This window comes from Triticum dicoccoides, chromosome 4B (assembly GCF_002162155.2).
Source record: "Triticum dicoccoides isolate Atlit2015 ecotype Zavitan chromosome 4B, WEW_v2.0, whole genome shotgun sequence".
NCBI lineage: Eukaryota > Viridiplantae > Streptophyta > Magnoliopsida > Poales > Poaceae > Triticum > Triticum dicoccoides.
Genome location: NC_041387.1, coordinates 2,865,172 through 2,889,764, shown reverse-complemented (window position 1 = coordinate 2,889,764; position 24,593 = coordinate 2,865,172). Strand labels below are relative to the sequence as shown.

Below are 24,593 nucleotides of genomic sequence, written 5' to 3'. Positions count from 1 at the left end.
GGCCGGATCTCCTCATGGATGGAACCCAAATAGGCGATAAACCTGGACTAGAGACTTAGGTGTTTAGGTAGGTCGTGGCCGACACCCACGTTGGGCTTCCGCTTGAAGGTTGCCGAGTACATGTCGTGTAAACGACGGTAAGTGGTGAGAGCGTGTATGAAGAAGTACATCCCTGCAGGGTTAACCTAATCTATTCGAATAGCCGCGTCCGCGGTAAAGGACTACTTGGTTGCCTATACAGTTCATAGACAAGTAAATGGAAACTACTAAAAGCCTCCAGATAAGCGTGAGTGCCGAGGATGGCTCTTCCGTAGGAAGACGGAGGTGGATCCTCGGTGGTGTATTGAGTGGTGAGTAGTGGACTCGTGTGCGCAAACCATTTCAAGTTGGAGTCTCGTAGGATAGTTTAGCCAAGAGTCAAAGCTGGCTTGCTGCAATAACTCCACCAACCCTTCTTGATAATGTGCATGTATGTAGGATCTGATGTAAGTCTTGCTGGGTACCTTTGTACTCATGTTGCTATAATTTACATTTTTACAGAAGACGCTGCAACCCCTTCTGATGGGTTTTATGTAGACGTTGACATCAACGAGTAGGCTAAAGACCCAGGTGGTGACCCTGAGCTTGTGAAGGACCACGTAGTATAGCTAGGCTTTCCAAGCCTCTTTTATTTTACTAGTTGTCTGTGCTCAGACAAGTTATTTCCGCTGCTGGTTTGTATGACTGTATGATTTGAATGCTGGGTCGTGTGACCCGTACTTGTGTGTATGCTATGTACGGCTCTCTGAGCCTTTAAATAAAGTACTTGTGTCATAGAGTCATGTTGTGATGCCTTGTTGTATTTGCACATATCGAGCATATTGTATGTATGATTGAAATGCTTGGTATGTGTGGGATCTGACTATCTAGTTGTTTATCTTTAGTAGCCTCTCTTACCGGGAAATGTCTCCTAGTGATTCCACTGAGCCACGGTAGCTTGCTACTGCTCCGGAACACTTGGCTGGCCGGCATGTGTCCTTCGTCGTTCCTGTGTCTGTCCCTTCGGGGAAATGTCACGCATTGAGTACCGGAGTCCTGCTAGCCCAGTGCTACAGCCCGGAACTTACTTGCTGATGACCGACACGTTCGATGCTGGGTCATGGATGCCTGTCCCTGTAAGTCTGTGCCACTTTGGGTTTACAACTAGCCATGTCAGCCCGGGCTCCTTTTCATATAGATGCTAGCGACACTATCATATACGTGTGCCAAAAGGCGCAAACGGTCCCGGGCAAAGGTAAGGCGACACCCGTGGGGATACCGTGCGTGAGGCCACAAAGTGATATGAGGTGTTACAGGCTAGATCGATGTGACATTGAGTCGGGGTCCTGACAGCGTCGGTGTATAAGTCATTCGCGTAGTTCTTGATGGACTATTTAACTATCTAAATATGTATTATATATGACAAAAATTATATTTAGAAACCATATCCGTGTAGAAATCTAGCGATATACTTTTCATAACATATAACACATATTAAATTCCTCAAATCGATGACCTAGAACTACGCGAATGACTTATACACCGGGACGAAGGGAGTACCAATTTGAACCCGCATCAAGAGTTAAGTGACTATTTTGTGTCGTTTTTCAAGTTGGTGTATGAATTTGTACCCACCATGCAAGTTTATGTATGGTAGATGTAATTAACTCTTGTTTAAATTTCAGGTCATGATTACTGGGGATTAATAATTGGGTTGTTGGTTGCTAGTGGACCATGCATTCTACTTTCGGTTCTTGGCACACTGCTAATAATCCGTGATCTTAAGCAACGCAAGCTGAAAACATTGAGAAAGAAGTTCTTTAGTCAAAACCGTGGACAACTTTTGAAACAATTGGTATCTCATAGGGCAGACATTGCAGAGAGAATGGTCATTTCCTTTGAGGAGGTGGAAAAAGCTACTAACAATTTTGATCAAGCCCGTAGGCTCGGTGGTGGAGGGCATGGCACTGTCTACAAAGGGATTTTGTCAGATCTTCATGTTGTGGCCATCAAGAAATCAAGGATTAACCATAAGAATATTGACAGAGAAATTGATGAATTCATTAATGAGGTTGCAATACTCTCACAGATCAACCATAAGAATATTGTAAAGCTTCATGGTTGTTGCCTTGAGACCGAAGTTCCTTTATTGGCTTATGAGTTCATTTCCAATGGAACACTCAGTGATCATCTTCACACGGAGGCACCAAGATCGCTATCTTGGAAAGATAGGTTAAGGATCACAAGTGAAATAAGCAAAGCTCTAGCTTATCTTCACTCTGCTATTTCAGTCCCCATAATCCATAGAGATATTAAGCCTTCCAACATACTTCTTGATGATGTACTGACAGCAAAAGTGTCGGACTTTGGAGCTTCAAGGTACATTCGAGATCAAACAGAAACGCCAACTGCAGTGCAAGGAACTATGGGATATTTAGACCCCATGTATTATTACACACGGCGACTAACAAAAAGTAGCGACGTCTATAGCTTCGGAGTCCTTCTTGTTGAGTTGCTTACAAGGAAGAGGCCATCTTTGTGCGTGTCCTCCGAAGGAGATTGGATTGTCATGGAATTTGTTGAGCTATTTGAAGAAGGCAATCTGACGAGAATACTTGATCCGCAGGTGGTGGAGGAGGGAGGTAGTGAAGTGGAAGACGTAGCTACTCTGGCTATCTCGTGCATGAAACTAAATGCAGCAGAGCGACCAACCATGAGGCAAGTGGAGATGGCATTGGAAGCTATCCAAGTACCCAAGGAGCGTGTCATGGGTGATTTGTCCAGCAATGGTTGGAATCGAAGAGAAGTAAGCAGGTGTTATAGCCTAGAAGAAGAGTTCGCGTTATCTGCGAGATACCCTCGGTAGCCTTGCTGGTTAATAAGTGTTTTCAAAAAAATATTTTGTATTCTTGTTGTTATTGCGCTAATTTTAGATTTGCCGAATCGGTGTGTGCTTTTGTATGGAAAATATAAGTTGAAACTCTAGTGCATGATTATTAATTTTAAATTTATGCGGTCAACTCTGTCGCGCTAATTTTGCATGCTATTGCTCAGTCCTTATAAGCATCTTGTATAAAATCAATCGACATGCGTCGATTATTGTCTATCCATTATAAAGTGAACGACTTGCAGTAGTATCCATGCGTGTTTTAGGATACTGCATGAATGCCAAGCCATATGGTGCGGTTAGGGCATCTACATATGTCCACCCACATCTGTCCACGGAAAGGAAGACCAGTGCGCGGATTGTGATGCGGGAGGCCGCCATCCAACACTGTCTACATACATTTGGTCAACAATTCAAATGTATCAGAACAAATTCGTTCAAACAAGGCAGGATTTCATATAAACATGACGGATTTCATTACATTTCGGACATAATTCACCTAAACGTGGTGCTCGTCCCGCTCTGGAGGTATAATTAATTTATCTATTCTATAATTGCCGACGCCTGTTCTCTGTGTCTGGCCATGAGTTCTGAGAATTAAAACTTCGTCTTCTCCAGTTCCACGGACGAGCCGGTGGTGAGGCTCTGGAACTTCGATGACGACTACCTTGTGGACGAGTGCGGCTTGTCGTTTTAGATCTTCTTCCGTTTGCATCCCTTCATCATCCCATGTGATCTTGTACAAACCCTCCGTGCTAAAACTTTAGTGTTAGATTTACCTAAATATTGATGTATCTAGTCACATTTTCATGTTAAATGCATCCTTATCTAGATGAATCTAAAACCAGAATTATGAGGTAATACCTAATTTACGTAGTAGCAGTAGTCTGTCTTGTAGAATCTGCTTGGCTCCGTGTATTTGTCGTCGCTTTCTTTTCTTTAACACGTGTTGCTTCTCCTTCTACTTCTTCGAGGAAGCGACGAGAGCTATGCATGTAAGTAGTCTTGACGTATGTCCTTATGAAAGATTTTGCAAAAGCTCGACTTCGAGTGTCTGCGATTCAGAAATGTTCAAAGATCAGTTAGTCTTTCCTCCCGACGATATATCGTCAACCAAATGTTCATAGTCACGGATCCACCGCTCCTCCGATGAATATGGACAGTACGAACACGGTCCATGTGGAATATCTCATACTAGTGGAGGCCCGTTCATTACTCCCGGCAGTACGTCTGCCTTCGTTTGTTTAGTTCTACCGGCAATTTATTTGCCTTTCTTTACTTTTGCCGGCAGTTATATGATCCCCGGCAGATAATATCCCCTTGTCCAGGTATTTCTCCTGGCAGTTAACTACCCCTAATCAAGGGTTGTGGTGTAGTGAAATCCGGGCCAAGCTGGCGCCGCCAGATCACGCTGCCCCGTCGCCAACGGTAGCACCGCCGCCCAGTAGATCGCCTGCTACCACGCCGGAGAGTCCCGTCGCCGCGCCGGACCGCCGCCGCCCAGTAGATCGCCTGCCACCACGCCGGAGAGTCCCGTCGCCGCGCCGGACCGCCGCCGCCTAGGTGCACCCCGTGGAGCCGCACTGCCCCGCGTCAGTGCGACCCGAGAGAAGAAAGGCCAGTGGCCGTCGCCGCCAACGCCGCCCGGGGAAGGCCCGACGCCGGACGCCAGCGACGGCGGCAAGGAGGGAGGAAAGTGGGAGGGCTCAGGGAGGAGGCGCTGGGGGCGTGGACGGTCGCCCCTGTGGGGGCGACGCGGTCGCGAGAGGGAGAGAAGGGACCCTGCGTGCCGCTATCGCACATGGCTTTCTTTTCTAAATCGTTCGTGCACTACCTATTCACAACAAATTTGCACTAGTACATGCAATTGTATTTATCCAACAGTGTTGGACAAAGAATGGAAGTGGATTTAGGACAGGAAGCAAGTTAATCTTCATGGAAGTAAACCACTGTAGATTATTAAATATTAAGTGTAGTAGGAGGTGACTGCTAGTAAGTATGTATGCTGACCTGCTTCTTGAGCAATGACCATGCATCTTTAGCACTGAGTTTGTCAACATGGTGATAGTGCACAGCTTTCAAGCTTAGGGCAACCGTGTCATGTCTTGTGGTGACAAGGATTCGGCTACTGGGACCACCGTAGCTAAAGGGAGCCGTCAGTAATTTGTCCCATGCACACCCCACATGTCATCTAGTAGAAGAAAGAACTTCTTGTCCCTAAAAAAAACTTCTCGTCCCTTTTTTTAGAGAAAAGGCGTTAGCCCGACTTTATAGATAAAGCCACCAGGCAGAGTTATACCACCATTACCAAACACCACACAAGTTTAACGGCCAAGGGACATAAGTAACATTACAAGGCCTCTAGCCTAACATGGCACGCAGGCCAGCAAAACATCAGAACGCCAGCAGGGGAATTAGGAATCCGTTCTCGAAGAGCGCCGAAGCAGGGAAGACGCCGTAGATTTCATTTTGGATAGCCTGACGTCGAACGCCTGAAGGTCCCCTTCCTTAGCTAATGATCTCCACTGCTGCAAAAAAGACATTGGCTTTAAATAAGCAGCTGACAGGGTTAGCTGGAAAAATGTGTTCAATCGAGAACTTGTTCCTAGTAGTCCACAGCGACCAACCGATCGCAGCCCATCCCACTAAGAAGACCCTCTTAGACTAGCCTGATAAGGAGTGAGTATATTGCCTCAGGTCCTCAAAGGAGGAGGGAGTCCAATTAACATGAAGCCAAAGTCTGATGCAACTCCACATGAATTTAGCTAAGGAGCAGTGAAAGAAAATATGTTCAGTGTTCTCAAGAGCCCCACATAGCACGCACCTATCTGGGCCCGGCCCGTTCCTCTTCTTAATTTGATCAGCCGCCGGAAGTTTACAGCGGACAGCTTGCCAAAGAAAGATTTTAATCTTAGGGGGGATTCGGGCTGACCAAATATCCTTAAACTTCAAAGAGCGGCCACCGGAAATAAGCTTAGAGTAAGCCGATTTAACAAAAAAGCGCCCCGAATAGGTAAGGGGCCACACCACGGAATCCTCTTCCTCCGAGAGCAGGGGGAAGCAAGCAGCAAGGCGCTGCCAGGCTTCCAACTCCACAGGGGAAAGAGAGCGCCGGAAATCTAAAACCCAACCCTGAACCGAGAGCTCAAACATAGAGATCTCGGGATCAGAACAATAAGAAAACAAGGACGGAAAGGCTACCGCAAGCGTGGTGTCCCCGACCCACCAGTCTAACCAAAACCGAGTGGACTTACCATTCCTGACAACAAATTTGACAAGGGACCGGAAAATCGGCCGCACTTTAACAAGTTGACGCCAAAATTGAAAGCCACCAGAAGCTGAGGCGAACATAGGGCTCGAGGATGGGAAATATTTAGATTTAAGAATCGAGAGCCAGATTGGGCGCTCCTCAAGAGACATTATCTTCCACCACCATTTTTCAAAAGGCAATTGTTCATGACTCTCGTATTAATAATGCCAAGACCCCCCTTGTCCTTAGGACGGCAAATGAGGTTCCATCTTACCAATCTATATTTGCGTTTATTTTCGGCGGAGTTCCAGTAAAAGGCACCCCTATGCTTGTCGAAACCAGAGTGAATCCCGCCGGACAGAAGGTAGAAACCCATAAGGAACATCGGAAGAGAAGAGAGGCACGAGTTGGTAAGGTCAACCTTGCCCGCCTGCGTGTTATACCGTCCTCTCCATGGAAGGACTCTATTGCCAACTTTAGCGACCACCGGGGCAAAATCTTTTGCCAAGAGCTTAAACGGGGAAATAGGTAAGCCCAAATATTTGAGAGGGTAAGACCCTAAGGAGCAGTTCAGAAGGTGAGCCACCTGTTGCACTTCCAAATCTGAAACCCCAGTCACAATGACCTCACTCTTAGAGAAGTTAATTTTAAGACCCGAAAGAGCTTCGAAGCAAAGCAGAAGAAATTTCAAATCAGTGAGACTGGTCTCATTGAGCTCCACCATAATGATGGTGTCGTCCGCATACTGAAGATGGGTAATGCCATGAGGAATAAGGTGATAGCTCACCGGGGAAATGTGCCCAGCCAACGCGGCACGAGAAAGGATACGAGATAAAGCATCGGCTACAAAATTGAAAAGCAAAGGGGATACCGGATCCCCTTGTCTAAGGCCCCTACCATTAGCAAAAAAATCACTAGTTTGGCCATTCACAACCACTGCCTTGTGCCCACCAGAAATAAGTTGCATCAGACGATGCACCACCGAACCCTCAAAGCCCTTAGCCAGTAAAACTTCTCGTCCCTGATGGCATTATTGAGAGCACCGACAAGTAGGTCTCTGTCTCGAGCTCCTGCAGCTGCAGGCAGGTCTCCACCAACGGCGATGATAACCTTATTCAATAGCTCAACATCATAGATATCTTGGGTGATTCTAAGCCATATCTTCTTAGTGAACTTGCCTTTGATACTATCATGATTGAAGACCTTCTTGCCGAGGGTGGTCTTCCCAATCCCGCCGACACCAACAATGGCGACCACCATGAAGCAATCACTCTTCTCACTAGCAGCCTCCCTTTTAAGTACCTCCACAAGTGCCCTCATGTCCTCCTCGATCTTCTTACCAACTGCACCTGACCGCCGACACCCACAATGAGGAGTAGGGATTGCCATGCAACGGATGCACTAGAGCTATAAATGTATGAAAGCTCAACAAAATGCAACTAAGTGGGTCTGCAGCCAAATTGCTTGCTCATGAAGACCTAGGGCATTTGAGGAAGCCCATTATAGGAATATACAAGCCAAGTTCTATAACGAAAAATACCCACTAGTATATGAAAGTGACAAAACAAGAGACTCTCTATCATGAAGAACATGATGCTACTTTGAAGCACAAGTGTGGAAAAAGGATAGTAGCATTGTCCCTTTTTTTGGGACAATGCTCTATGAATGATGATCATCACACTTTTATTTATTTACAACTCAATGATTACAACTCAATACTAGAACAAGGTATGACTCTATATGCATGCCTCCGGCGGTGTACCGGGATGGGCAATGATTCATGAGAGACATGTATGAAGAATTATGAACGGTGGCTTTGCCACAAATACTATGTCAACTACATGATCATGCAAGACAATATGACAATGATGAATGTGCATTGATAAACGGAACGGTGGCAAGTTGCATGGCAATATATCGCGGAATGACTATGGAAATGCCATAATAGGTAGGTATGGTGGCTGTTTTGAGGAAGGTATATGGTGGGTGTAATGCACCGGCGAAAGTTGCGCGGTACTCAACATTAGTCATAAAGAACTCACATACTTATTGCAAAAATCTATAAGTCATCAAAACCAAGCACTACGCACATGCTCCTAGGGGGGAGGTTGGTAGGAGTTAACCATCGCGCGCCCCGACCTCCACACAAGGGAAGACACTCAAAGAACATCTCATGTTTCAAATTTGTTACACAACGTTTACCATACGTGCATGCTACAGGATTTGCTAACTTCAACACAAGTATTTCTCAATTTCACAACTACTCAACTAGCATGACTCTAATATTAATACCTCCATGTCTCAAAACAATAAACAAGCATCAAACTTTTCTTAGTATTCCACGCACTCATAAGAGAATTTTAATTTCATGATTAAGACAAATTGCCATGCTGTTTTTTAAGACTCTCAAAATGATATAAGTGAAGCATGAGAGAACAATAATTTCTATAAAACAAATCTACTGCCGTGCTCTAAAAGATATAAGTGAAGTACTAGAGCAAAAACCATATAGCTCAAAAGATATAAGTGAAAGCACATAGAGTATTATAATAAATTCCGAATCTTGTGTGACTCTCTCAAAAGGTGTGTACAGAAAGGATGATTGTGGTAAACTAAACAGAAAAGACTCAAATAATACAAGACGCTCCAAGCAAAACACATATCATGTGGTGAATTAAAATATAGCTCCAAGTAAAGTTACCGATGGAAGTAGACGAAAAGAGGGGATGCCTTCCGGGGCATCCCCAAGCTTTGGCTTTTAGGTGTCCTTAGATTATCTTGGGGTGCCATGGTGTGACGCCCGGATAATTAGGCTACAGTAATTCCATGTTAATGATGCCACGTCACCTCGGTTACTATTATGAAACTCGCGTTAGTTCAATACTGGTTCGAATTCCAATTTAAAATAAAAGCAAACATCAAAAGTTTTCAAATATTAAAACTAAAATGTTCGGAGTGAGCCTAATAATTCATAGGTAATTATGGCGGAGGAACTACACTTTTATAAAATGTTCAAATACTCTAAAATAATTTAAAACAGTAGCTAAAATCAATAATGAAATGCCTTTTTAAAATTTATAAAATATTAAACTATCTTATTTAGTTGCCCAAACTTATGTGGCGGTAATATATTTATTTAGACTAAATTAGGGACTACTTTTATAATCTGTAAAACTAAAATAAAAGAGAAACTAGAAATAAAACAGAAAAGAGAAAACAACAACAAAGAACCACTTCCTCACCCCCGACCACGCATACGAGCCAGGACGCTCCCACGACGCCGCCCCATGCTGGGCTTCCTCCTCGGGCCGCCGCACGCTGTCACCAACTCCGGCCACGCCGAGCCTCCCTCGAGCCTGCTGCCATGCCCTACGGCTCCACTGTGAGCTCCATCGCGAAATCCCTCTCCCCCCGTGCTCGATTCCGCCGCCTGGCCATCATCCCGTTGAGCACCGAGCTCCGGCCGCCGCCATGGGCGACGAGCACCACGCTCCCGAACCCCCCTGCTCGTACGCGCTACGCCAACACGTTCATAGAGCTCCGTAGAGGCCGCCTGTGCCGTTTGTTCGGTCAACTCCCTCGCGTAGCCCGCTTCTGCTGAGCTCCCGCTCCGGTCGCCGCCTCAGTTCATCGCCATCGCCGTTCCTGACCATCTCCGGTCGAGGTAGAGTCCCCGTTCGACGTGCGCTGCTGCGTGCATTCGAACGCATCTGGCCGCACCCAGCGGGGATTAACCACTAACCCACCTGCTAATCCCCACTGACCGCCGGGCCCCACGCATCAATTAACTAAATAGATTAAGTTAACTCTGTTAAATAAATGACTCACTAACGTGTAGGTCCCACCTGCTAACTAAGCCTATTTAAATTAAACTAACCTACTGTTAGCTTGAACTGTCAATGACATGTGGGTCCTTGGCCCACTTTGACCAGTCAATTGGGACTGTTGACTGCTGACTCAGTAGTCAACAGGTCCCACCAGTCATGCACAAGTACACGCTGCTGGGTACAATTTCGTGTACCCATAGCAGTTTATATATTAATATTTTGGAGATTAAATTAGTTCAGGATATTAGAAAATCATTTAAAATTTCAAAAAATCATATAAAATAATCCGTGACTCGGATGGAAATATTTTATACATGAAAGTTGCTCAGAACGATGAGACGAATCCGAATACGCAGTCCGTTCGTTCACCACACGTCCCTAGCACAGCGAACCTGCAACCGTCCTCCTCCAGTTCATCTGTCCGAAAACGCGAAACACCGGGAATACTTTCCTGTATGTTTTCCCCCTTCACCGGTATCACCTCATACCGCGTTAGAACATGCCTAGCTCTGCTTGTTGTTCTGTTATGCATTTGCTTGCTATGTATTTTCTGTTTTCTCTCCCCTCTTCTCTCCGGTAGACCCCGTGACGATGCTGATGCCCCTGTGGTCGACTACGTCACCGAAGACCCCTCCTTCTTGTCTGAGCAACCAGGCAAGCCCCCCCCTTGATCACCAGATATTGCCTATTCTACTCTATACCGCTTGCATTAGAGTAGTGTAGTATGTTACTGCTTTCCGTTATTCCTATCCTGATGCATAGCCTGTCCTTGCTACTACTCTTGTTACCTTTACCTGCTATCCTACTGCTTAGTATAGGATGCTGGTGTTCCATCAGTGGCCCTACACTCTTGTCCGTCTGCCATGCTATACTACTGGGCTGTGATCACTTCGGGAGGTGATCACGGGCATATACTATATCCTTTACACTGTTACATTACCTGTGATACTGTTCGGAGATGGGGGCTGAAAGGACAGGTGGCTCACTCCCGGTAGAGGTGGGCCTGGGTTCCCGACGGCCCCCGACTGTTACTTTGTGGTGGAGCGACAGGGTAGGTTGAGACCACCTAGGAGAGAGGTGGGCCTGGCCCTGGTCGGCATTCGCGGATACTTAACACGTTTAACGAGATCTTGGTATTTGATCTGAGTTTGGCTACTGGCCTGTACGCACTAACCAACTACGTGGGAACAGTTATGGGCACTCGACGTCATGGTATCAGCCGAAGCATTTCGTGACGTCAGCGACTAAGAGGCACGCGCCGGATTGGACTGGAACGCCACTAGGCTAGGTCTGCTTTCGGCCGCGTTCGCAACGTGCAGGTGTGCTGAGGGCGATGGGCCCAGACCCCTGGGCGCTTAGGTTTAGACCGGCGTGCTGACCTCTCTGTTATGCCTAGGTGGGGCTGCGACGTGTTGATCTCCTGCGGCCGGGTATGACCCAGGAAAGTGTGTCCGGCCAAATGGGATTAAGCTTGTTGGGTTATGTGGTGCACCCCTGCAGGGAATTTAATCTATTCGAATAGCCGTGATCTTCGGTAACAGGATGACTTGGAGTTGTACCTTGACCTTATGACAACTAGAACTGGATACTTAATAAAACACACCCTTCCAAGTGCCAGATACAACCCAGTGGTTGTTCTCTATCAGGGTTACGAGGAGGGGATCGCCGGGTAGGAATATGCTATGCGATGCTACTTGGAGGACTTCAGTCTACTCTCTTCTACATGCTGCAAGACGGAGGCTGCCAGAAGCGTAGTCTTCGACAGGATTAGCTATTCCCCTCTTTTTCTGGCATTCTGCAGTTCAGTCCACTGATATGGCCCTTTACACATATATCCATGCATATGTAGTGTAGCTCCTTGCTTGCGAGTACTTTGGATGAATACTCACGGTTGCCTTGTTCCCCCTTTTCCCCCTTTCTTTACCCGGTTGGTGCGACCAGACGATGGAGCCCAGGAGCCAGACGCCACCGTCGATGACGACTACTACACTGGAGGCACCTACTACTACGTGCAGCCCGCGGACGACGACCAGGAGTAGTTAGGAGGATCCCAGGCAGGAGGCCTGCGCCTCTTTCGATCTGTATCCCAGTTTGTGCTAGCCTTCTTAAGGCAACTTGTTTAACTTATGTCTGTACTCAGATATTGTTGCTCCCGCTGACTCGTCTATGATCGAGCACTTGTATTCGAGCCCTCGATGCCCATGGCTTGTATTATATATGATGCTTGTATGACTTTTTATTTTAGAGTTGTGTTGTGATATCTTCCCGTGAGTCCCAGATCTTGATCGTACACATTTGCGTGCATGATTGGTGTACGATTGAATCGGGGGCGTCACACATGGGCATCCCCAAGCTTTGGCTCTTGCCACTCCTTGTCCCATAATCAATCAAATCTTTTACCCAGAACTTGAAAACTTCACAACACAAAACTCAACAAAAAATCTCATAAGCTCTGTTAGCGAAAGAAAAGAAAACACCACTTCAAGGTACTGTAATAATATCATTCTTTATTTATATTGGTGTTAAACTTACTGTATTCCAACTTCCCTATGGTTTATAAACTATTTTACTAGCCATAGAATCATCAAAATAAGCAAACAACACACGAAAAACAGAATCTGTCAAAAACAGAACAGTCTGTAGTAATCTGTAATCTGGAAGTTCTAGATTATTTGTTTATTGATCTACAGCAAAAAGAATCAACTAAAAAGCATGTTCCTGTGATTTATGAAAACTAATCTCGTGCACGCAAAGTTTCTGTTTTCTGCAGCAGAATCAAATAACTATTACCGTAGGTTATCCTAACGGTTTCACTTGGCACAAACGCTAATTAAAACACAAAAACGAATCTAACTAGAGGCTAGACATATTATTTATTCCTAAATAGAAGCAAAACGCAAAAAATAATATAAAATTGGGTTGCCTCCCAACAAGCGCTATCGTTTAACGCCCCTAGCTAGGCATAAAAGCAAGGATAGATCTAGGTGTTGCCATCTTTGGTAGGCAAACCATAAGTGTCTCTCATGATAGACTCATATGGTAATTTTATTTTCTTTCTAGGAAAGTGTTTAATGCCTTTCCTTAACGGAAATTGGAATCTAATATTTCCTTCCTTCATATCAATAATTGCACCAATCGTTCTAACAAAAGGTCTACTAAGAATAATAGGACATGAAGGATTGCAATCTATATCAAGAACGATAAAATCTATGGGCACATAATTCCTTTGCAACAATAAGAAGATCATTAATTCTTCTCATAGGTTTTTTGATAGTGGAATCCGCAAGGTGCAAATTTAAAGAGCAATCATCAAGTTCATGGAAACCTAGCAAATCACACAAGGTTTTTGAAAGTGCGTTACATCAACTAGAGGGGGGGGGGGTGAATAGGCGATTTTTATGAATTCTTCACGGAGGAATTTGCCGGTGAGGAAATTCCTTAGCGAAGAACTACTTGCAGCGGAATAAGTACTCAGAAGTAAGCATAACAGAATACAAGCATGGTCATCATGATGAAATGAAGACAAGCACTGAGTACAGAAAGCGTAATCACAGGATAACACAAGGTGAAGACAAACAGACTGAAGAAATTGAACTGAGGAAATTGAGAAAGTCTTCAGTCAAAGTCTTCAAACACAGATATGAACAAACACTCAACACAGTTATGAGGAAATGAAAGGGTTGAGGAAATAGAACCAGTTAGGTTGGTGAAGACAATGATTTGGTAGACCAGTTCCAACTGTTGTCTCAGTTGTACGTCTGGTTGGAGCGGCTGAGTATTTAAACTCGAGGACACACAGTCCCGGACACCCAGTCGCTGAGCACGCAGCTCAGGACACTCAGTCCTCACCGTATTCTCCTTGAACTAAGGTCACACAGACCTCGTCCAATCACTCGTGGTAAGTCTTCAGGCGACTTCCAAACCTTCACAGACTTGGTCACTCGGCGATCCACAATTCCTCTTGGATTCTCTAGACCATGACGCCTAACCGTCTGGAAGAAGCACAGTCTTCAAAGGTAACAAGCGTCGGATCCACTCAGGATCAATCTCTTCAGTGATGCTCAATCACTTTGGATTTGTGGGGGTTTGGTTTTGGGTTTTCCTCACTTGATGATTTTCGCTCAAAGTCCTCGGAGGATGGGTTGCTCTCAAATGACAAGTGTCAAGTTCTCTCGGAGCAGCCAAGCAGCTAGTGGTTGTAGGGGGCGGCTATTTATAGCCTAGGGAGCAGCCCGACATGATAAGACATAAATGCCATTCAATGATATGACCGTTAGGTGGATAAGATATTTTCGGACAGTTGGCGCGCAGCACAGCAACGGTCGGAAATTTGACTCTCAAATTCCTCAGGGCTATCATGTTCCTCACTGTGTAGGCAATTCGCACTGGCGAATTCCTAACTCCTCAGCCAGAACAAATTCCTCAGTGACCAGAAGGACTTCATCTCTGTCATTGAAGAAATTGACTGAACTGTATGAGATTTCCAAAGGCTTCACTCGAAGGGATTTTTAGGTGTAGGATTTTGAGTTGATTATCACATGGAAATTTTTCCTTAGTATTTCCTCCACCCCCTTTAACAGTACGGTGTTTCCTATGACTCAAGAAAGAGAAAATGAAACTACGAAAACAAAAGTCTTCACGCTTCATGTTCCTCAAATGAATACCAAGTCTTCAAGGTCACATCAATTTCTTCACTTTCAAAGTCTTCAGAAAGTCTTCAGAATATCAAAGTCTTCAGCCGCAGAACTTCATTTTTAGGGGTCGACTTTCTCTGTAAATATCAAACTCCTCATAGACTTATAGACCTATGTACACTCACAAACGCATTAGTCCCTTAACCTATAAGTCTTCAATACACCAAAATCACTAAGGGGCACTAGATGCACTTACAATCTCCCCCTTTTTGGTGATTGATGACAACATAGGTTAAGTTTTCAACGGGGATAAACATATGAAGTGTAAATACTGATATTGAGGAATTTGATTGCAAGATATAGAAGAACTCCCCCTGAAGGTGTGCATAGTGAGGAATGTGCTTTTGAGGCAATGCACATTTGAAGAGTTGAATCATGTAGATCTCCCCCTATATCTTGTAATTCATACACACATTTGATATATAATATGAAGAATTTAAATTCATGATGAAATATGGTGCCTGATGAAATTCAGCATGCGTGCAATGTCATCAACGAGGAATAAGCATGCCGAATAAAGCATCAAGAGTATCAGAGCATAATGCAACAAAAGTATCAGCGCACCATCGGGTTTAAGATTACAACTCGATCCAAATAAAAGTTTCAAAAGAACGAGAGTTGTAACTTAAAAAATGTCCTTTATATAGACCCGCTTGAAGACTAACTCAGATTTCTCCCCCTTTGTCATCAAATGACCAAAGGGATTGAAACTGAGGACTAACGCCCCTGAAGAATTTCAAGTTGATGGAGGAGCGCCAGCGTTGTCGGGGTTGTTTGTTGTAGCAGGGCCTGCGGCAGTGTCGTCCAAATCTTCATTCTCATCAGTGTCACACGATGAAGAATAAGAGCTGGCCACCAGTGGAGGAACTTTGACCCTGTTGAGTTTCTTCGGAGGAGGTGCAGACCAGTCAAATTCTTCCTTGAGACCCATAGTCTCCAGTTCTTCAGCGCTATAGACATGAATGAGGACAGCCCAGGTGCGGTTGAAGGTTTCATGAAGGTAGTATTGGTTCTTCTTCACTGCATTGTGTGTTGAGGTCATATTGTGAAGAAGTGCACCAAACTGACGCTTTACCCATTTGTGATTGCGATCAACCTTCTGATGAAGACTGAGGAGTAACTCACGGTAAGTCATCACCCTGGGTGCTGTGGCTTGAGGATTTTGCTTGGCTGAGGTATTTGCGGCAGAGTCATGTGTGGCAGAGTCGTCATTGGTAGAGTAGGATGCAGCCTTGCGAAATTGACCATCCAATGGACGAATGCCTTCATCGATCACAGCAGCAGCCTTGCCTTTATCATCAACTGATGAAAATGTCTATTTGAGGACTTCAATGGAAGGCAAGTAGCTGCAGTGGTTCAGAGTGTCAGCTTTGTAATTCAGTGAAGACCTTGCCCTGATGTATCTCATAATCCAAGGCGCATAAGGCTTCAGCTCGAATGGTGACATAGCAATATTGCCCAGAGTCCTCATGAAGAAATCATGGAAGTTGATGGGAACGCCATGAATGATGTTGAAAAGCATATTCTTCATGATGCCAACGACTTCTTCATCATTTGAGGCGTGGCCTTTTATAGGACTCATTGTCTTCGTCAGAATGCGATAGACAGTCCTAGGCACATACAGTAATTCCTTGACGAGGAATTTGGTTCGAGGGGCCTGCCCTGGCTTCAAAGGCTTCATGAGTACTTGCATATAGTGATTTGTCAGTTCAGGGTCACTATAGATGAAACGTGCACTGTCAAGGGGAGGATTGAGAGGAAGGACACGAAGCAATTATGTTGCTGGTGCCTTATAGTGAGTGTTTTCAGTCATCCAGTCCAACACTCATGAGTTGACATCTTCAGCGTCTCCAGTGATATGCAGTGTTGCGTAGAACTGAAGAATGAGTTCTTCATTCCAATCGCAAATGTCAGTGCAGAAATTGACAAATCCTGCATCGTGAAGAACACTGAGGACTGGCTCGAAGCAAGGCAGAGATTCCATGTCCACGTGAGGAATATGTGCATGATCGAAGATTTTGTCTTTGTCAAACAGCACTGAGGAATAGAAGTTGGCTTGACTAGCAGTCCAGAAACGCCTCTTCCTTATGCGAGCAGATCCATAGGGGTTGTAGTCAGTGAAGAATACATGCTCAGCAAAGAAATCTTCAGCCTTGAACTTTTGTTTACTTGAGAACGGATTCTTCGGCTTTGGCGGAGGGGTATCAGTGAGTTGCATCACCACCTCAGGAATCGCGAGCTCAGGTTCTTCTGGCTGAGGAATTTCTGGTTCCTCTTCGTGTGCAACCTGAGGATCTGCAGCAGCAGGTTCTTCAGCACTAGCGGCTGGAATTTCTTCATGCACAGAGGGAGTGGGTTGAGTTTCTTCAGAGCCCATTTGAACTGTTGTTGCAGGGGACTGAGGAATCTGTTGGATAGGTGTTAAGAGAGGAGTATTGGGATGCTGACTTTCCCAAAAGTCATCATTCATCACAGGTGTGGTGCATCCTATATCCACATCTTCATCTTCAAAGTCCTCAACACCAGCCTCTTCAGCTGTGAACTGAGGCATAGGTGAGGAAATGATAGGCGTTGAAGGGATTTCATCCACTTCAATTTCTTCATCAATCTGCTCTGACGAAGCAGCAGAATGATTTTCTTCATCAGATCCGCTTAGGATCTCATAGTCGTCTCCAAAAGGAACAAGGTCCTTTGATGGCATGGAGGAAATCGGAACAGCATCAATTTGATTTTCAAAGGAGCTAGCCATGGGCTTCATTTTCTTCGCAGCCGAAGAATTTGATGCAGCTGATGCCTTCCTTTTATTCACTGCAGCTCGCTCTGCAGCCTTGGTTTTCTTCACATCAGAGGCTGATGGAAGAATTGGAGTTGTTGTAGGCGCAGGAGGAGCTGAGGAATCTGGTTCATTTTCTTCAGGTGCAACTGATGCAGTTGCCCTGATCTCTTCAGTTTCTTCAGGCGCACCACTAGTGGATGCCCTGGCAATTTCTTCAGCGGCTGGAATTTCCTCACCAGCCCTAGAACTAGCATTTTTTTCAGCAGGCTAAAAGTCATCAGCGGTGCTGGCATGTTCTTCAGCAGGCTGAGCAGAGTCTGTAGCCTGAAGATTTTCTTGTTGCGATGGGGCTGCAACATTGGTGAATTTCTTTGTTAGATTGACGAATCTCACTTTAGCTCCTTGCCAATCAGCATAGTAGGCATCAAAGTCTTTGTTGAGGGCTTGAATTTCAGACTGAGCCTGGAGAAGTTCCTCAGGTGTCATTCTGACAATGTTATTCTTCAGGAGCTTCTCCTTTCTGTATTGAGCTTTCTTGATCGCTCTTGCCTTTTCAAACTTCCATTTCTCCTCAGTGATGAAATGGGTCAGCATGTGACTTTGACCAGGAGTCATATGAAAATGAGGCATAGGGGTGTTCGGATCCTTGTGCCAAATGTCAATGTAGTCGAGGATCTTCCTCGGATCCAAAAGCAGTGGCGCAGACGTGTCTTTGGCTCTAGCGGCCTTCACTTGTCTGACTCTGATGATTTCTGCAAGTTCATCATCAGAGGCTTCATCATCAGAAGGAACGTGAAACACGACCTGTTTCTTTTTTGGACTTAGCCGAGGACCGCGTGGAGCTGTTGCTTTAGTCTTCAACAGTGTGGGGCCTGATGAGGAAATTGGTGCAGCTGAGGAACTCGCTGAAACACCAGAGGCAATCGAAAAACCAGCAGTCCTTTGACATGTAGCCAGATGCACAAGAGCTGAGGACTTTGAAGGAGCTGCTGAGGACTTTGGTGGAGCAGTAGCAGTGTGAGGAATTTGCCGTGAGGGCATTGCTGAGGAACTTGGCCGTGAGGGCGCTGTTGGTGAAGCACTTGGCTTACGAGCAGGCTTCTTTGGCATGGATTTCCTCGGTTTGACCGAGGCCTCAGTAGCAGTAGCAGTGGCAGAATCCTCATTGAATTTCTTCACTGCCTCCTTGGCTTGTCTTGCCAATTTAGCTTGGCGCTTAGCCCATTCTTCAGGAAAGTCCTCACCATGTTTGAGACTTTTGGGGTCAGCTACCTGGCCAGGTGCCAATGGAGCTCTTGGGCATGGAGGGTTGAGGGCGAATTTCCTCATGTACTTTGGAGTAACATATCTGTATTCCCTCCATTCCCTTGCCCATCTCCGTTCAATCTTCTGAATGCGCACCTTGCGCTGATTTTTGTTTTCTTCATCAGGTGTGCAGTATTCAGCATAAATTTCCTCAGGGATTTCAAACGCAGTCATAACCTCAGGTTTCTTTCCTCCTTTATGCGGCTTCTTACCGTCTGCCATATTCTTCAGTTGAGGAATTTGAACAATTGAATTCTCTGAAGAAGTATGCAGTTTTTCTTCGAGGAACGCTGCAAATGAGTTAAGTTGATGAGAACCTAGTGATTCAGCTGCAGACATGAGTACCTGTGAACAGAGTATAGGTGCGAGGAATTTGGAGAGGTCATATGCGTTCTCAGAAGGTTTTTCGAAAAGAACAAGTTTTGAGGAATTTGACCAGATGAGCCTTGAGTAATTTCACTAAGCGTTCTTGTCTTAGGTTCCAGAGTTGTACAGATCAAAGATCCACACAATTAGGGAATCTTGAAGAAAATGATTGCTTAGAGAAACAATTCAAGATCATATGATGTGTGAGGTGTTCATATGTGTGAAGATTTGAAGAATAAACACCTTTGAAGATTTTCAGGAAAGTTTGAGAATCAAAGCGAGTAATAAAAGTAACTTTTAATTACCCGAAGTGAAGAACACGACGAACTGAGAAGAACAGATGTGAAGTTCGTCAGGTTAGATCTCCCACGCCCTAACTTGGCAGAGGAAGACAGCTACGGCGACGACGGAGTGAAGATTTCCGCGGCCGGCGTGAGTACGACGGCGACAAGGTCGAGGCAGCGAAGCTCTTCCTCACCGGCGACGATGGAGTAGCGGCGGCGCTAGGGTTTGAGGAGCTCGAGCGGGAGAGAAGCGATCGAGCGGGGTAAATGAAGTGAGGAAGGGGAGAGGGGTATTTATAGACACGGTGAAAAACTGTTCGCCCGAAGATTTGGGATGAACGTGCCCCTGCCCTTTCTCCTTCTCGCGACATGTGTCACCCACGTACTGTGTAGTTGAGATCGTGTACGATCGTGGGTGAATAGAATAATGCATCGTGGGATGGGAACGGTTTGAGCGGCAAAACCGAAAATTTGGATAAGATTAGTTTTAAAGTTTCGTTCGCAATTTCTTCAGCTGACAAGGACACAGTGAAGATTTTGAAAGAGTTTCAAATAAAACGCACATGAAGAATTTGTGAATAGATTGGGTTGAATATAGCATAGAGGGGGAAGGGTCCGATCACATTCACTTAGCAGAAAACGCAACATGAAGATGTAGCCATAAGTGAATGCTGTAGAGGACATAAACTCATATATATAAATAGCCAATGAAGAACAACGACGGAAACAGTGAAGATTTTGCAAAGTTGAAGAATTTGAAAAACTGAAGAATTTCAAAACTGAGGAAAAACTCAAATTGAAGATTTTCAACTTTATGTGGTGGCGTGACCCACCGCATAAGAATGATGATTTCAGACACCGCGTACAATTGTCGTAGGGTTCTGAGAATCAAATTCTTCATTAATTTCTTCACACTTAGAGTGTTATTCTTCATTGACTGAAGAAAAACGTTTCTTCATGTGTTGTACATCTAAGTCATCAATGTTACATAAGTGTCAGGATGTGTGTCCTATTCAAAGAACATTCGAAGATTCTAAGATATTTAGCTCACACCGCAACTTGCTAAATCTCTTCTCATCCAAGGGCTTAGTGAAGATATCAGCTAGCTGTTCTTCAGTCTTCACGTGCTCGATGGAGATGTCGCCCTTCAACACATGATCATGAACAAAATGATGACGAATCTGAATGTGCTTTGTCTTCGAATGCTGAACTGGGTTGTGAGCAATCTTGATGGCACTCTCATTGTCACAGAGAAGAGGCACATTCTTCACGTTGACGCCATAGTCCTTAAGTGTTTGCTTCATCCAAAGCAGTTGAGCACAGCAAGAGCCAGCAGCAATGTATTCAGCTTCCGCAGTAGACAGTGATACGCAGTTCTATTTCTTCGAGGACCAACATACCAAAGATCGTCCGAGAAATGACAAGTGCCAGAAGTTGACTTGCGGTCCACACGATCACCAGCATAGTCAGAGTCAGAATATCCAATGAGATCAAAATCAGAGCCCTTGGGGTAACATGATCCTAGAGTTGGTGTGTGAGCTAGATATCGAAGAATATGCTTCACAGCCTTATGGTGTGATTCCTTCGGTGCAGCTTGAAATCGGGCACACATGCAAACACTAAGCATTATATCTGGCCTAGATGCACATAAGTACAATAAAGAACCAATCATGGAGCGGTATACCTTGTGATCGAAGTCAATACCATTTTCATCAGTGCATAGATGGCCATTTGTGAGCATAGGAATTTTGAGGCCTTTGCAATCTTGCATGCCGAATTTCCTCATTACATCTTTGAGGTATTTCTCCTGAGATATGAATATGCCATTGCGCTGTTGACGAATTTGAAGACCTAAGAAGAATTTCAACTCTCCCATCATAGACATTTGATATTCTTCACTCATCATATAGGCAAATTCATCACTATAACGTTGGTCAGTACAGCCAAAGATAATATCATCAACATATATTTGGCACACAAACAGTTCACCATCATAAGATTTAGTAAAGAGAGTAGGGTCGAGTGAACCGGGTGTGAAGCCATTCTTCAAGAAGAATTCCTTCAATGTATCATACCACGCCCGAGGGGCTTGCTTGAGGCCATAGAGGGCCTTATTGAGTCTGAAGACTTTGTCAGGATTCTTTGGATCTTCAAAACCTGGGGGTTGAGCAACATATACTTCTTCCTCAAGCTGACCATTGAAGAATGGACTTCTCACATCCATTTGATATAAGATGATAGCATGATGGTTAGCATAAGCAAGTAATATGCGAATAGCCTCAAGTCTAGCAACAGGTGCAAAAGTTTCATCGAAATCAATTCCTTCAACCTGTGTGTAGCCTTGAGCTACCAGTCGTGCCTTATTCCTCACCACAAGGCCATTTTCATCTTGCTTGTTGCGGTAGATCCACTTTGTGCCAATGACATTATGCTTGCGAGGATCTGGACGTTTGACCAGTTCCCAGACATTGTTGAGCTCGAACTGATGTAATTCTTCTTGCATAGCCTGAATCCACTCCGGCTCCAGAAATGCTTCATCTACTTTAGTGGGCTCTGTGATAGAGACAAAAGCATAGTGCCCACAAAAGTTAGATAAATGTGAAGCTTTTGAGCGTGTGAGAGGACCTGGTGCTCTAATGTAATTGATGATCTTCTCCACTTGCACTTATTTTGCAACGCGAGGATGAGCTGGTTGTCGCTGAGGAATTTGATCAGCATTTTCTTCAGCACCATTTTCCTCAGCATTTTCTTCAGGTGCATCAGCTCGACGTTCTTCATGAACTAGAATGAATTCTTCAGCAGATTCTTCAGTAGGAATGACATCCTCAGTTGCCTTGAACTTGATAGAATCCTCAGGTGCTGGTTCATCGAACACAGAAGGTAGGTTCTCTCTTTGCGAGCCATTAGTTTCATCGAACCACACATCTACAGTGTCAACAATCTTGTGAAGAACAATGTTGAAGACTCTGTAGGTGTGCGAGTCCTTTCCGTAACCAAGCATAAAACCTTCATGTGCTTTCGGTGCAAATTTAGAATTGTGGTGAGGATCTCTAATCCAACATTTAGCACCAAAGACTTTGAAATAACTCACATTGGGTTTCTTGTCAGTGAGGAGTTCATAGGCCGTCTTCTTGAAGAATTTGTGAAGATATACTCTATTGATGATGTGGCACGCAGTATCAATTGCATCAATCCAAAAGCGATGAAGCGTTTTGTATTCATCAAGCATAGTGCGAGCCATCTCAACAAGAGTTCTGATCTTGCGCTCCACGAGCCATTTTGCTGAGGAGTATAGGGAGCAGATAACTCATGAGTAATACCAAGTTCATCAAGATAGTCATCAAGACCGGAATTCTTGAACTCAGTTCCATTGTCACTTCTGATGTGCTTGATCTTCACACCAAAGTTGGTTGAAGCCCTCGAGGAAAATCGTTTGAAGACTTCCTGCACTTCATGTTTGTAAGTAACAATGTGTACCCATGTATATCGAGAGTAATCATCAACAATGACAAAACCATATAGAGATGCATCATTAGTGACTGCTGAGTAATGATTAGGTCCAAAGAGGTCCATGTGAAGCAATTCGAATGGACGAGTAGTGGTCATGATAGCCTTCGCTGGATGCTTGGCCTTGGTCATTTTTCCAGCTTCACAGGCTCCACATAAGTGATCCTTGAGAAATTTGACATTCTCAATGCCAATGACATGCTTCTTCTTCGCAAGCGTGTGCAAATTCCTCATGCCTGCGTGACCAAGTCGTCGATGCCATAGCCAGCCTTCTGAAGCTTTTGCAAGTAGACACACGGCTAGTTCTGGTCCTGTAGAGAAATCAGCAATATACAAATCTCCTCTCCTAAAGCCTTCGAAGACTCTGGAATTGTCAGCTTCCATAATCACAACACAGCGATACTTGCGAAAGACAACAACCATATCAAGATCACAAAGCATTGAGACTGACATGAGGTTGTATCCTAAGGACTCAACAAGCATGACTTTGTCCATGTGTTTATCCTTAGAGATTGCAACCTTACCAAGACCCAATACCTGACTTCTGCCTTTGTCAGCAAAGATGATATGATTCAGATGTGACGGTCATAAGGGAGCATCCATCAATAGATTCTTGTCACCAGTCATGTGATTCGTACATCCACTATCGAGGACCCACTCAGTAGCTTTGGGTTGATCATCCTGCAGATGAATTAGTGTAACTTACAATCTCATATGCTTCATTAGTGAAGAATATGATATCAAGTTCATCAGATGAATTTCATCAATCAGTAAACAGATATAGCAGTATGAGGACGTGTGAAATGAAGGTTCATTTCATCATGATTCGCCTGCGTCCTTTCAGGCAATTTGTCAGGTCCCCAGCAAATTCTTCAGACGTTAAAGCACGTTTGGAGACCTGACCCTGCAGAAGAGATTAGTTCTTTTTCTTCACCACCCACATCTGAAGGGGTGGCAAAGAGTTTATCACTCTGCGAGCACCATACGAGAATGGTGGCATAGAGGCCAAACCATTTCGTTTCACATAAGAGGGGTTAGGGTAAGCATATGAGTAAGCAGAGAAATTCTTCGAGGACTTATGAACATAATGGTTTGAAGAATAATGCACGTATTCATAGCCCTTAGTTCTACCCTGCGAAACAGAGTTGTTAGCACGATGATAATCATATGAGGACTTTGATCCTTTTGAGGAATTTGATCCACGTGAGGAATTTGGTCCGTGTGAGGACTTGGATCCATATGAAGAATTTGGTCCATATGAAGAATTTGATCTGGGGTTCCTGTTCTTCACAGGTGGTGTCATGAGGACATTCACCTGAAGACTTTCAAGGCACTTCTTGGGAACCCAGATTTTCTTCATAGGAGAACCGTTCCTGCAGTTAGTGCCAACATATCTAGCAAATACTTCACCATTCTGATTTTTGAATAGTTTATAGTTGGAGTCAAATGACTCATCAGAAGAATGAGGAGATTCACATGCAAAGCCAGATAAGTTAGATGGATCAACTGGAGGTCCCTTTGCAGCAACCCATGAGGTTTTGGGGTACTGCTCAGGCTTCCAATATGTTCCATCTGCATTGAGTTTCCTCTCAAAGGCAATACCCTTTTCCTAGGGTTTCTGTTGAGGATCTTCTTTTTAAGCACATCACAAAGAGTCTGATGCCCTTTGAGGCTTTTGT

General features: G+C 44.7%; 1 pseudogene; it reads left to right on the top strand.

The window, feature by feature from the left end:
• LOC119294389 overlaps positions 1-3,602 on the top strand; it is a 19,044-nt pseudogene extending 15,442 nt beyond the window's left edge.
• Positions 3,603-24,593: the final 20,991 nt, after the last annotated feature.